The sequence below is a fragment of the Ctenopharyngodon idella genome, chromosome 1 (assembly GCF_019924925.1).
Source record: "Ctenopharyngodon idella isolate HZGC_01 chromosome 1, HZGC01, whole genome shotgun sequence".
In the NCBI taxonomy this organism is placed as follows: Eukaryota; Metazoa; Chordata; class Actinopteri; order Cypriniformes; family Xenocyprididae; genus Ctenopharyngodon; species Ctenopharyngodon idella.
The window spans coordinates 27,066,477-27,081,208 of NC_067220.1; the positions used below are offsets into that span (position 1 = coordinate 27,066,477).

Here is a 14,732-nt window from a genome sequence, read left to right on the forward strand (position 1 = left end):
GACGTAACGAAGCTTCGTTGACTGAAATCACGTGACTTTCACGCTCCGAACCACTGATTCGAAACAAAAGATTCGTAAAGCTTCGAAGCTTCATGAAGCAGTGTTTTGAAATCGCCCATCACTAGATATTGTTGAATAAAGTCGTTATTTAGTTTTTTTGGTGCACAAAAAGTATTCTCATCGCTTCATAACATTAAGGTTGAACCACTGTACTCACATGGACTATTTTAAATATGTCTTTAGTACCTTTCTGGGCGTTTGAAAGTGTAAATTAACTTCCTGTCAATGAAGGCCTCACTGAGCCATCTGATTTTATCAAAAATATTTTAATTTGTGTTCTGAAGATGAACGAAGGTCTTATGGGTGTGGAACGACATGAGGGTGAGTAATTAATTACATAATTTTCATTTTTGGGTGAACTAACCCTTTAAATCCATAAGAATTTTACATTAAAGCATAAAATAAATTAACAAGTTTTTAATAAATGATTATATATATATATATATATATATATATATATATATATGTATGTATAGTAGTTTTATTATTTCTTTTTTATAAAGCTTATTAATCAACTCTTCTATGTGTGCTTTAAACATGCTACCTAACCTGTTGATCAGCCGACACCCATAAGCAAACAGGGAGTGTTCCTCTCTTCACTTCCACAGCACGTCTTTATTTCTGCTTCCCAACCTTTCTCACAGTACTTATAGATCACAATTTTCCCAGTAAATTCCCTCTCCTGGGAGCTTGTCTCAGTGGGCTATTGTGTTGCTCTAGACTCCACTCACACACTCCATCCATAACAAAAGCCCAACCGACCTGCCTATACCTCCACACTCTCCAGCTATGGGGTTACCATAGCAACTCCTGCACCATCCCGCAAGTCATCAGCATTGCCTCAGCCTAGGTATGGGGCAAAGGCATTGAATGAGATCAAGTCAATGTGTGTGAGTGTGTGTGCATGTTTAAAGTGAAAGAGACATGGATACAGAATCAGAGACTGTGAACACCTGATGGACTATCAACACCATGCAGAATATCTAAAAACAGTCACAAGTGCCGTCAATGGATGCATGCAATGAAAATAACAGAGATAAAGGATGAATGGAGATGGGTTATTCATGTAATCTCTGAATCTCTAAATACCTCCCTCTACTGGTGTAACAAAGCTCAGATCCTGTCCTCTGAGTCCAGGTATATCACAAGTACTGGCAATGCAAGAACAACAATCACATTCAATTGCCATTTAGCTTTCATGTTATGACAAATTTTCAAATTAAACAGGATATTCAACAAGAAAAACTTAACCCTAACAACACTTTGCTGAAAACCTGTTGTGCACAATCTATTACATGCATTTCTAACATCTTATAGTAAGTGAAAGGTCTTTTAGTATAATTCTAAAAGCATCCCCCCCTTATTAATGTGTTTGTTTAGTTTTGGTTTCGTTTTTTACTGTGTTCTGTTCCTGTTTGCCTGTGTTCCCTTTATTAGTTTGTCTCCATGGTTTTTGACTCAGTTATGCACATGTTTCTGGTTACGTTAATTTTCTCAGTGTATTTAAATGCTCTATTCATTCAGTTTCTTTGTTTGCTATTGTCAGTGTTAATGTGGTTGTGTTAAATTATTCTCCTGCGATCTTCTGAGTTTTCTGTTTTGGATTTATTAAAGCCAGTTTTTGTGTCTCCACACCTTCTTCACATCTCTCTTTGCTACTGACATTTACATAAAGTAAGCATAAGAATACATTTTAATTGTTAGTAATATTTCAAGATGAACACTTACTGGAATGAAGCAACTTCGGTTTACCTGATTATCCATATATCATGTTTTAGAAAAAATGTTAAAATGTAAATATCAAATATGATACATCAGGCTGTTGAGGAACGAGCTCAACAGAAAGAGCTCAAAAAACGAAAGAGCTTGTTGAAACTATGGATTTAAATATCATCTTACCAAGCCATATTATTGGGAGATAATAGAATGACAACTGATATTTATATGCATTTTATGTAAGTAGTCTTCTTCTCTGTTATAACTGATTTACATTACAAGCTAGCAGAATTTCATCTTACTTTTTGGCCATATAAATAATGTTAAATAATGTTTTTTTTTCCCTCCTCAAGTATGAGCTCTGTATTCATATTCTTATATGAGCCATAAATCAAATGATACTCAAAAATAAACTTTCTTTAGTTTGACTAAAGGTTCAATAAATCTAAAATAGATTTTTATGATTGTTATTTCATTTCTCAGGCTTTTTAGGGTTAAGACAGAATATCTGGATTTGAAAGAATCGTGAAAACTGGGCATGAGTTTGCTACAACAGTGCCTAAACTGCTATTAGTTGACATTATCCAATACAGGGGCGCCTGCAGGATTTTATCTCAGGGTATGCACAGAACTAGTAACCCACCTCTCTATCACCCCAACACCCCCCCTCCCCTTTTTTTTTTTGCCGTCCGTAAAAAGCAATTATTGCGTTGATACCATACTCGTTGCGTTCAATTGTCTTGGTGTCGTTCTATACTGTACAAATCGACTGTCTCTTTCCTGTACACACACTTAGAAAATCTGATGCCGGTAACTGAGCACTCTGATGTGCTTGTGTAGATAGATGCTTCGTGACTTTTGTTTATTTTTTTACGTTATCTCTGAGCAGCTTTGTCCCGAAATATGCGTATTGTTTTCAGAGAAACGCGATTAAAGAAAAACTAAGCCTCACTTTCTTTCCAGTCACGTGAATGCCTCACTGTTTTCGACACTCTTGATGCTTTGAAACTTTTCCCGAATCATTTAGAGAAAAGCTTCAAAGATTTAAGAGGCTTCATTTCTCCAGCCCTACTCAATAGTTTTATGCCTTTTTGCAAATGTTTCAATCGTATTTAGCTGTTTTTAAGAGCGTTTACTCAGAGCCTGTTTTTAAACCTTAACTATCTGTAATGTCATTTTTATGTGTGGAAAAAGCGCCAATTAAATGAAACTAAAATAGCCAATCAGATTTCTTTTCACCCATATTCTGCACCCATATACACACATTTGACTTTACAACACACAAACACACAACTTTTCAACACACTAATTTATTCTCATAAATTTATTCTTGCTTTCTTAATATGTCATGATTGTACACAGATAGATTAATAAGCAATTTAAAAATTATGTAAAAAATAAAAACGGCATTAATTAGCGCCCTCTCATGGAACACATGTGCAGTAGACGTACGCCACTGATCCAATAGAGCCTTTTCACATTTCTGGGGTTTCTCAGAAGCGGAAGTTGTCATAGTTGGGTTAACTTTTATAGCGGTGAATGAGAGACTCCACAATAGTGTTTTTACAACTTTCAAAAAGAGGAACAAAATTGAGCAATTGATAACGGCAGTCAGAAGACAGAAAGATGTCATTTTTACCGCCACTCCCAAACACCCTTACAACAGTGTTAACTAGTTAATACATTTTTTTTTTTTTTTTTTTAATGAAAATATAAAAAATGTTGCAAGATTTACGATATTGATGACCGTTAAAAAGCGTCATCACAGGATGTGAAAAGGGTCTATAGCCCACGCAGCCAAAGTGAAATCAGCAGCAGGGCTATGTATCGATACAGATTTTTAGATTTGATTCATATTTATGTCAGTTATACTGTACATTTTGCTTTTACATATGAAACAAATTACCTCTCTGCTAATGCTGTAAATTATGCAGGGCAGTGTTTCAGACTGATATGAACTGGTAAATCATCTCAAGGGTCTTTCATCAGGCTACACTGGTTGTGCTGTATGTTTTCGATTTACAAAAAAGAACAGTCTCATAAGAGAAAATTCTAGATTTGTCAGCAATGGAGTGCCGCTGCATAAAAGCAGTGTGGAAAACACAGGAAATCTTTTAAATTTGTACATTACAAAAATATGAATTAAAAAATTTACCAAAAGGGTCCAAATTATGCAGTTGAGTGAGTCAGTTCAGCAGAACACATGTAGATGGCAAGCGCTGCACGAATACGTTTCCCACACAGCCACTCAAAGCAGTCAGAGTAAAAGATCGATCTAGGGATTTTAAGAATCATTATCATGACTGAGTGTTCAAATGAATATCACAATTACTCAGAAAATTGAGTTGTAGCAGAGGAAGAACAAGAGCAAGTTATTACATTTTATTAACAAGATTAGCAAGAAAAAGATTAGAAAGAAAGAAAACGATTACACTATTTTAAGTGTCCTTGTTACAGTGTAATTGAATCGGTCACAATAAGACAAGGAACATGAATTAAGAAAATAGAAAGGGTCAATTTTGATTTCATGTTGACTTTTAAACCACAATTAAATTAACATACCGCATACAGGCATAAGTTACAAAATGTGTAACTTAAAAAAAAATCATTAAATAAACACTGTTGCCATGACCATAATACATAAACTCAAACAATTACTGGCCATCCCACATATTTTAACAGTTATTTCATGTTACCAATATAAAATAATATTTTCTTGCTCTGTACGGTTCTTACACACTCATCTGCTGTTCTAATCATGATACCCACATTCAACATGTGTTCTGTGACAGGATTCCTGCATCAGATGACACAGGGTGACAGAACCAAAGTCCTGTTCACAGTGTGGCATCTGATCTGCTTGGCTCTAGTTACACACACACACACACACACACACAAGTCGGGTGGCTTGGCCCACTTCCACTGACTGTAGTAGCGCTGTCTCTCTCTACCGTATCTCTCAGTGCAGTTTCAATGAAGAAAAGTAATGCCGAAAATGCACTTGAGCACAAACACATGCCGAAAACTCCCTCTCTACTCAGAAACACCTAATTTAAAGCTTTAATTCTACATGAAATAATGACAGTATTTTAAATTTTAATTACATGTATTATGTCTAATTCTTCAAAAAGTATAGAAAGAGTTTGTAGTTTTTTCAACTTGGTCCAAATAAACAAAATTATTCAAAATTTCAATTTAATATTGAAAAATAATGACAATTTGATGTACACATAAACCCAACTTTTGAATTAGATTATTTAAAGAACCTGGAAATTTTGAGATCTATAATAAATTCTTTTCATAACAATCATAAACAGCTTCACAACAATACAAAGACTACCCCATACATATTTCTTGTTATCAACCTGTAATAATCACTGTACTTGTATGGATTCTTGTATTTCAATTCTAATCTACAACTGCACATTTTAATGTCCTGTTCCCTTAATTTTTGTTTTATTTATCAAATAGTTTTATTTATTAAATTCAATTAAATATCGACGGATTCTGCCTAATGTTGCTGACACTGACTCTGAAAGCTGTTGTTAAAATGTTTTATCATGGGTTTACTATTCTAAACATATGATAAATGTACAAATCAGTCTTGAGTCATTTTGAATCTAGATTGATTTAAGACACCACAATTTAACACCCTTTAGTGCAGCAATTGCCACCTTTTCAAATGTATTTGTGCTACATTTGAACATTCAGACAAATAACAATTTGGTAACACCAAATTGTTTCATTTGGTAATCTTAGATAATGTTAATTTCTACATTTCTACAACATGAACAAAGGTTATTAGATGCTGTAAAAATATATTGCTTATGGTTAGTTCATGTTAACTAAAGCATTAACTAATGTTAACAAGTGAAACCTTATTGTAAAGTGTTAACAACAATTTAAACAACAAAATATAAACGTATAAATCAACAGCTGATAGAACCTAAAATACAAGTACTGGTTTGTAATGCTGAGTTTAGGTTGTATAAATGGTTCCTAAACACAAAAATTTTTTATATGAAATTTACTATTTATGATAATACTGATCATGTTTGCTATCTGATGCCTGATGTGTTTTCCTTTTAGCTCAGTTAGAATATCTAAATCATTATTTCAGATCAGTTATTTTCTTTATGAACTTACACTGTAAAATATATTAGTTTAAACATTTGAGAAACTGAAAATGTTTGTAATCAAACAAATTTAAAACAGAATACTGATAGTTTATTTTATTTATGTATGTTTTGTAATAGAAGAGTTATCATAATAAAATAATTATCATTTAAATATTATCACTTGAAAAATTGAGTGGCCCCTCAGTAATTAAACGAATATTGACAAATATAAATGTTTTTGAGTTTTGATTCATATGATGTTTAAGATTTTATTCTCAAAAGATTGAGTTACATCAAATTTTTGGAAAAATCACAATCCCTTGCCACAAACCACAATGAAAGGTGCCAATATGCATGCTGTGTATATTAAAAGGTAAAATAATAAGTTTATATAATGTGTATAATATATAGCGACAGTAACAAACAAATTTAAAATCTGTTTAAAAACAGCCACATCACTGCAACTAAAAGGGGGCCACACCATGTACAACAGTGCAACCTATAAAAATTGCTCAACTACACAAGGTATAAGTGTACAATATGTGCTTTGCTACCATTACAGTGGACTCTATTTATGTTATTTGCTCAGAGGGTGGTTTTCTCTCTTTGTGTAAAGATAACAGGGCATGTCTATTAATACAATCTAATACTTTCATGATGATGTTCTTGGTGGCCCAGCATTAGCAAAAATAAAAAATAAAACTATTCATATGAAAATGTCTAATAAAATCTAATAATTCCCTCTCATACTCATGGAATGCTTTAATCTAGAATGAAAACTTGGCAAGTTACTGTACACATAAGTACTTACAAAAACATTTTGATCAGCCAGTTTATTAGGGTTTTGCACTTTAGACTAACTAAAAAAACATAAAAAACTGAAGCAGAAATTTCCTTCACAAAATTTAGTTGATCATAGTCGTTAATTAATATGGTTTTTTAAGATTTTTAAATTTGCCATTTGGTCCCCACCAATCATGAATATGTAGTTACAGAACGGGTTTTCCCTACTACTTTTCTTTTTTAAAAAAAGTGTAAAAAAGGCATCTGCAAACACATATGCTAAAAACTACTGCAGGGTGGCAGCATAGGAGGAATGTAAAGCTGGTCACGTGGTTGTGCTCTAGCTAAGTGACCTCTCTCTGCTATTCAAGCATGTCTGCATGTGTTCGAACATATGATTTACATTAACGGCAAGATAAATTTCTTTTGCACCAAATTTTTAAAAATTCACTGTGATTTTTAAAAGATGGACTCTTGTACTGAATAAAGTATTGTAGAGAAACAGGCAGGCCTACGCAAAGCAGCTCAAGTCTATATATCTATTTTTTCCACAACTTTTGATATAACAACAGCCTATAGATAAACAAGGCAGGGCCTTTATGAACAAACATAATACACGTGATACAGATTATAATATGAATGACTAATAATAATAATACACTTTTAAAAAACTATTATTGTGATGCAACATTTAAAGTCAGCAGATATTCTCCTCTATATCTGCTGTGAATCCAACAAGACGAAAGTTACAAAGCAAATATGTAAATACAAATTAAACAGAGAAATTAAGTAACTAAATGTATGCTATACGAACTCAAACATTATGTTCAGACTTAATTCCCTCACAGCCAATGGTGTGTAGGCCTGTGTGTGAGTATGAGTGTGTGTGTGTGTGTGTGTGTGTGTGTGTGTGTGTGTGTGTGTGTTGACACAATGGACAAAAGCACTCGACCTAAACAGGAAGTTTGACTTTGTGGCATTTTAACAACCTTTGTCATGCCCTGAGTTATTTTAACACATAGCTTTTGCCTGTAGATGTAATGACTACGTTATTATTATACTAATTCGTAAATGCTTTTTATTATTTTTCCCTAAGTTAAAAAAAAGTGTATTTTCACAATGTTTGATCGACTGAGCAACACAGCGACCGAAAACAACATTTCCAGTTACATAATAACAACTTTGGATATAAACAAGTGCGACTAGGCCCACACGACCAAACAACTCTAAAAACACAGTGGGACCGACAATCAGGCAATTACCCAGTCAAATATGACAGAAGAAAAATTACCTTAGGTTTTGGGAAATCTTGAACGCCTTCCTGTGCTATTCCCTGAGAAAACATGGGAACAGACAACTTAACAGTCGTGAAAAGGCATACATGGGCTATATATTTTCCAACGTCGAAATGTCAGCGTGGTTTATAATATTCCATACACGTCTAGCTCAAATAATAAAAAATATAAGAACATGTTCTGCTTACCAAATTTAAAGAATAAAGCTTATAAAAATGACCATCTCCGATACTAAACTGTAGCTATATTTTGGGAAAGCAGGCGCAAAATAAACAAGGGTGCCAACCTAAACAAAAACTGTTCCCTCCCGCTTATAACTGGCTCATCTGGACGTCTTTACATTAAACTAGACCTTAAACGTTGGTTACTTATTTAAGGACTTTGGTGACTTACTATCGGCAGCCTGTTGATATGCGAAATTAAACTGAATGTATTCTCATTTATAAGCGAGCTTGACTGAAAGGATCCATGCAATCACACACCCCTCACCCTGAACTATATTATCATCTCTTTTCTTCAACCCCATTGACCCTAATCACTATCCACCTCGTAGAAACACACTCAGATGTTACACCAACTTGGCAAATGCATAAACATACCGTTTCGTCCCGTGAAGTCTTTCAAATAAATTCGCCAAGATATTACAGAAAATTATTTCTGCGGGAAATCCGCGAAATGCACCACCCGGCGGAAATATCCAAATTGCATCCCATCATAAAAAAATAAACCTATTCCTCATGGATGCGGGTAACTTAAAAGCGTGGAGGGAACTTGTTCGCTTATATATTCACGTGGTTAATAAGATTTTCGCGTCGTTTCGCGGTAGTGAGAGGAGTGGCTGTCTTCCCGATGGTACATGGACTCTGTCCAATCAGAACTATTGTCCTTCTTGACCATGGTTTACTTCATAGTCCCTCCCCTGTTTTACTATAGATGAAACTGAAATCTTAGCTAGGTGCAATGGAACAAACCAGAAGTGCTTTTGTTTGATTAGCCCTGCCTGCACTGTAAATATTGTCAGAATTAGTCAAGATTTAATAACCACGTCTTACTAAGACTAAAGGTTATTTAGATTTCTTACTTGAAATTGATTTGGTAATTTTTTGTTACACTACAGATTACTGCAATAATGTAAAAATATATATTGTGGTGGATTTAAAAATAATATAAATAGTTGTTCCGTTTTAAGTCACCATTTTTGTGATTTCATTTTTTTTTTTTTCCAGCTGGTATTATAATGGTGTAAGCTCTTATTATCTGTTCATAAGACTGATCTAACTTGCAGTCTTCCATTTTTCAATACTGTACGATTAATATTATTGATGAAAACAGTGATATAAAATTAAGCAGCAAATTATAGTCTACAAAAATGCAACTATAAAATTGGAGCAATGGGTTAATCATTTGCCTGTAAATATACAAGTGATTAAACACTGTAATTTATCACTATGCTCGTAAACCATTTTCTGTTCCTGTTCATTATGACACAACAGTATACATCTATAATGTTAATGTAATAAACTGTACTTTAAGCCTATAGAAGTAATTTACTGTAAATTCACATGAACATTTTTTATAGTGTTTCAGTGGTTGCTAAAACCATTTATGGTCAGGGATATTAACAAAAGCATTGGGACATGTAGGGCCTATACATTTAATTCAGTTTCTGTAACAAAAAAGGGTCTTTAAATTGTCTAAGTAAAGTGTGTTGAAATGAAGTGTGACCTTTAGAAAATAACAATAATACCCCAATATCAAATCTGCCTGAAGGATTGAAGAAATGTGGCTACAAAAGTCATTCCAGTGGGCAGCAGCTACACCTCAGGGATAAACTCAAATCACATTACACCATGTCTCTTTATTTCAAGTCAAGATATTAACAACAAATGATGGAACACACACAAAATGGTTACTCTGTTGTCATGTAATTTATTTTCAATAATCTACCAAAGAGAAAGAAAGAAAGAAAGAAAGAAAGAAAGAAAGAAAGAAAGAAAGAAAGAAAGAAAGAAAGAAAGAAATCATTGTAATATATCGCATTAAGAAATCAACATCAACAACCCTAATGTACACTACATTCAAAAGTTTGGAATTACTAAAACATTGACATGTATTGAAAATAAATTAATGCTTCCATTTACCAATGTATAATTTATTAATCAAAAATATAATCAAATACAGTAACATTGTGAATTATGTAACATTGCACACAGTTTCACAGTGGGAGGAGCACAGAGATGCATCATAAAACCTAGCAGAGCCCTAATCTTCTCCTGAGAGTATAAGTTGCACGACATTAGCCTAAAATCTGTCTATTATTAGTACATGATTTTTTCATCATTATATCTATAGTAATGCCTGACAAAGTTATTGTAATGTGTGTGTAATTATGAATTTAACTACGCTGCAGCAGTATCCAGCAAAAAGATTTTAGAATCATCCAATAAACGTAAAGTTTGAAGAAAAATTGCATAAATTGTACCCTCAATACCTATTGCCCCCTAGTGGTGTTTTTTTGTTTTGTTTTGTTTTTGGGGGGGGTTTTTCCAAAAAAAAAAAAAAAAAAAAAAAAAAAATTCCAAAATCAAAACGATCATTACAAATGATCCAGATAAGATTCATTAAGTTAAGTAAATACTATTAAGTAAATTTAAGTAAATTAAGTAAAATTAAGTAAATTTCTCTCTTTTGCTTTAATGACAGAATGTTCTCCAATAAGGACTCCTCAAGTTTCTGTAAAAATTAAACTACAAGGAGACAAAAATAAACATGTATGAAATCTGTACATATAGACTCCGGTAGTGGGTAGGAGAGTTAAGCCTGTAAATAAAAGACATGATCATACTTTATGTCACAGTAGTAAATAACACACACTAAAGAGGAACACTCAAAACCACATTTATATTTAGAAATTTGCATTATCAAACAATATTAACTCCATACATTGTAAAATGTATTTCTTAGTAGTAGGACGAGGAACTAAAAAGAGAAATTAAAGCTCATTCTCTAACAAATGAATTTTCTATACAAAAAAAAAAACTTTATTTTACTTAAAATACATTTTTTTTAGTATACATTTTTGCTTAAATTAAGATGATTTTGCAATTTATATACAAGAGAAACTAAAGTCAAGTTCCCTTTTGAGTGGAACTCAATGCCGTGCCATGGCTTGATGCTATAGGGACGCTTCACATCTTTCCCTTCAGATCTGTTATCTCCTCTAGAATGGCAAAGAAAAAGTCCTGACTGTCCTGGGCCCTGGCCCCCAAGGGTGACACCTCCCGAGGGAGGTCCGTGCACATCACAACATTTTGTGCCTGACCTCCCTCGGGGCCCTCGACTGGTGTTTCCACTTACCCTGCCACTAACCGTGATTTGGGGGTGGAGGAACCCAACGGGCTATTCGCCCCATCTTCAATCAAGAACGATATTCCCAATCGGCCCGCCTGTTCAGTCCCTGCCAGTTCAGTGATTCAGGCTGCCGAGCAGGCCAATTCTATTGAAAAAAAATATTCTTCTGTCAGACTTTATGGCAGCATGGCAGCTACTGCCAAATGTCTCTCAGTGGGTACTGAATACCGTAAGGAAATTTTACAGGATTTAGTTTCCCTTCTGTCCACCTCGATTCGTGGTATGACAGGAGTCAGAAAAAGGTTTCTTCAACCAAGAACTACAGTCTCTCTTGGTGAAAGGGCCATATAGAATGTACCCCTACCAGAGAGGGACTCAGGAACTCAGTTGGCACTTCATTGTTCCCAGAAAGGACAGGGGTTGCGTCCGATTCTAAAGGGCCTGAACCATACTCTTCAGACATACAGGCTCAAGATGCTTACCCTAAAATGAATTGTGACGCAAATCCAGTCCGAGACTAGGGTTCTAGCGAGGGTGCGCCAGGACTGAGTCCAACTTCTCTAATGGGAGATTTCAGTTTGACAAGATCTTCTGTCTCAAGTGCAAGGGACGATCTAACATTGCAGGCCGGAGATCTGGAAACTTTGGGTCTGGCCCCTGAAGGGTCCCAGTTCATAGATTCCAGGTCTCTCAACTGAGGTTGAGATGATTTTAAGTTCTAGAGCCCCTTCCACCAGAAAGCTGTATGCTCTAAAATGGCAACTTTTAGCATCATGGTGCTAGCAGCACCACTTGAACCCAGTCAACTGCCCTGTCAGGTTCAGTGCTGGAGTTCCTACAAGAACGTTTATCAACGGGGTTGACCCCGTCTACACTAAAGGTCTATGTGGCCGCCATCTCAGCTAGCCACATACCTTTAGAAGGGGCACTGTGTCGGGCTGCCACGCCTTTGTCACACCTGTGCGTCTTCTTCAGACAACAGAATCTGGCGACATGGTGCTATGGCATCTCTTTATAGTTTCAGTGACGCACTACACTGTGCCGCTACGTCATCATGTTTAGCCAATTCTTGGTTGCCATGTTTAAACACATGCTTCAGCCATAGCTCCTCTAGAAGCTTCCTCAAGCCTTGTTCCTCGCCTCCTTGCGGTGCAATTAGAGAATTGAGATGCGGTAGTGACTCCTGACCGTAAATGTAGATAGGACAGATTCTGGGTCTTGGTTAGTTTATTTTAAAAATTTTGTAAGCTTTAAATTCTAATTGCTGAACACATGCAGACTCTTTGGCAGAGGTCTAGTGTCCTTGCATTATTCAGCCTGAGGGTGGCGCTATTGACAGTAATATATAATGTTGATTGACAGCACATGACACATGCATAGAATGCTTAGAATGCTGAATCTTTGAATTGCTTTAATGTAGTATTTATTGCCTCAGAATGTTGTTTTAGAATATTACAAGTTGTAGAGGAATTCCGGTGATGAAAAGAATGTCATGTCTATCCTCAGATGTGGCAGGAGAGACATGATTAGTTAACGCATAAACAGAATAATACAAGTTGTTTTGTTTGGTTGTGAAATATTACATAACATCATCATGCATTTATATGAAGTTTAAAAAAGTTTAACTGGTAAGAAATGTGTTTAATGCTTTATCTTTAAGACCAGTTCAAGAACACACACATAAAGCATATTTTAAAAACTTCATTATAAATCTACATTTATTTGTATATACCATGTTAACAGCAATAAGATATTCATGTTGTCCTAAGAATTGGCTGGGGTTCTGCCCTTCTGAGTGAGTAGGGTATAGGTGATGCTCACTTCCGATTAGAATTTGCCCCTAATCGAATCCTCGTCCAACTCCCAATGGGTTTTGGGCTGTGGCCAGTATTAGCCATTAGAGTGTGCACGGATCTACACCTCAGATTCTAACCGGAAAAAGTAGACCATCCAGGTATTTTTGGAATACTCATTTCAACATACTACGATGTGGGACACACTAACTCTAACTTCAATACTATTTAGGATGAATAGAATGTGAATTGGGACACAGCAATCGTCTTGGTCTGGAGCAAGGTTTACATTTAGTAACATGAAAATAAGTGGGCAGTCTGAAATCTGATTAATGAGTTATTGATTCAGTTTATATCAAGGTCTATGTTTTGGATGAATATTTTGGTGGGGCACTGCCCCACCTGCACTTAAAGAAAAGCCGTGGCTGCTTCCAAGGATCCTTCAAATTGAGATGGCCTTCGATGGAGCTTGATGACCTGGCAGTCTAGATATGCAACCATAATAGGACACAGGATATTTGAGAAGTACACTGGCTTTGGGATGGTTTAAACTTTAAACACTGATCTCCAGAAGCCAAGGTAAACACAGCCTTCTCTGCTCCTCGTGGACACTGGACTCCCAATCAGTCTGCAAGTATGACCTTCAACCTTCCAGAGATGATGGACAATGTACAGTACCCAGATAGCAAGAACTTTTGGGCCAAATGTGGCAGATAGTTGGTACATCTGGCCTAGATATGGAATGGAAATGCACATGTGGGACAACTTTTCACCATATATGTTTTTCCATTACTTTCGAATTGGAGGGAATTTACTTTTGGATCACTATTTGTATTAAGGTACATATGGCTCAGATGACAGTATGCAACTGAGGATCATATGTGGCTTGGCTATGGCACACCATGGAATATGTTAACTTATGGTTAACATTTGGTTTATACTTGGAAAAACACATGTAACCCCACATGTGCTTAGCTGTGCCATATCTAGGCCAGATGTAGCTATCTGCCACATTTGGCCCAAAAGTTCTTGCTATCTGGGAATTGTGAATTCCAAAATGCTGGTATATAATAAATTACTGGTTAATGCCATTTTCTCAACTGGTGAGAAACTATGCCATTTAACTGTGTGGTTTGTATCCAGAGTGATCAATTCAAGGGTGACCAGATGGCTCCTTAACTTCAGTAATGGAACTCTGTTATCCACAAGCCTGGTATTTGACAACCATGCTGATGTTGCCAAGAGTCCCGGTGGTTAAGCGACATCACCACCCAGAGATTGGAGGTCAGTGGGGATATGTGACATCTGAAAGGTTCTGGCAGTAAATGGATAATATAAGGCACTACAATAAATGCAAATATAACTGCTGAACAGCACCACTACAGATGTATGAGGATGAAATGCAACAATTTTAAAAGCAACAGATTCATAAGATTTAGTTATTATACAGTACAAATTACTTTAAATTTGACCCTGCCCTTTAAGCTGCTTTTCTAGACTTCTCCAACCATTCCTGGCTACTTCACGGTGTCATTTCACAAATCCCTTGACATTTACTGAACCATGATATTGACTAAACCACATTTCAGCCGAAACATTAACCTTTGAAATTGACC

The 14,732-nt window shown here is 35.5% G+C and overlaps 1 protein-coding gene across 5 annotated transcripts in view; it reads right to left on the minus strand.

Annotated features, from left to right (window-relative positions):
• The window catches only part of igf2bp2b (insulin-like growth factor 2 mRNA binding protein 2b), a 50,200-nt gene extending 41,354 nt beyond the window's left edge, over positions 1 to 8,846 (minus strand). Inside the window, exons 1-3 of one of the 5 annotated variants that reach the window (XM_051910547.1) lie at positions 8,572 to 8,846; positions 7,969 to 8,010; positions 3,932 to 4,051 (exon numbers count right to left, since the gene is read on the minus strand). The gene's annotated coding sequence lies outside the window, so the exon portion shown is untranslated. Of the gene's footprint in view, positions 1 to 3,931; positions 4,052 to 7,968; positions 8,011 to 8,160; positions 8,504 to 8,571 lie in introns of those variants that run through there. The other 4 variants (XM_051910388.1, XM_051910774.1, XM_051910472.1 and 1 more) reach the window with 4 other exon arrangements.
• Between the last annotated feature and the right edge of the window lie 5,886 nt (positions 8,847 to 14,732).